Consider the following 583-nt stretch of genomic DNA (forward strand, 5'->3'; position numbering starts at 1 on the left):
CGCAAACACCGCGGAAACCTGAAATCGCGACGTTGTGACGTTTGTTTCGCTTCGCCTCAGCCCTCATTTTTCGTTTCTTGTGGCTCGACATTTTTCGACAAAAGTGCGCAACCAGCAACAGAGGAATGCAGGAAACACAAAAAATAAATGTCTCAAGTAAATTTTGGATCACCGGAAGCTCAAGTGTGTGAATGTCGCACGTTGTCTTTGGGCGGGGGAACGCCTGAGAGGTAGGCAAGAGGAGCTGCTCTCGCGCGCGGGAGTCGAGCGGGCTTGCCTATGCCGCGATTCACAGGCGCTGGCAAGCGGACCAAGGGGAAAAATAGAGCTTCCAAGCGCAGCAGAGAGTTAGGCACACAGCGCAGGGCTACCGGCCGGCACTTGTAAAGTGCAAAGAGGGCTCTTGCTGCTCTCACAAATTGTGCGATATGTGGAGAAAGAGCGCGCGTGGCCGCGTGAAAAGCGAGTGGAGAGGGTGCGGACAAAAAGGAGAAACGGGGCTGGGAGCATGTGGGCTGAGAAAGGCGCAGAGATAGAGAGTTAAAATAGAGCGGAAAGAGAGAAAGAGGGGAGAGAGAGAGAG

The 583-nt window shown here is 53.9% G+C and overlaps 1 protein-coding gene across 1 annotated transcript in view; it reads left to right on the forward strand.

Annotated features, from left to right (window-relative positions):
- The window catches only part of LOC113214235 (uncharacterized), a 201969-nt gene that overhangs the window by 79105 nt on the left and 122281 nt on the right, over nt 1–583 (forward strand). The window lies entirely within an intron of this gene.

The sequence above is a fragment of the Frankliniella occidentalis genome, unplaced genomic scaffold, assembly GCF_000697945.3.
Source record: "Frankliniella occidentalis isolate FOCC.00 unplaced genomic scaffold, Focc_3.1 Scaffold74, whole genome shotgun sequence".
In the NCBI taxonomy this organism is placed as follows: domain Eukaryota; kingdom Metazoa; phylum Arthropoda; class Insecta; order Thysanoptera; family Thripidae; genus Frankliniella; species Frankliniella occidentalis.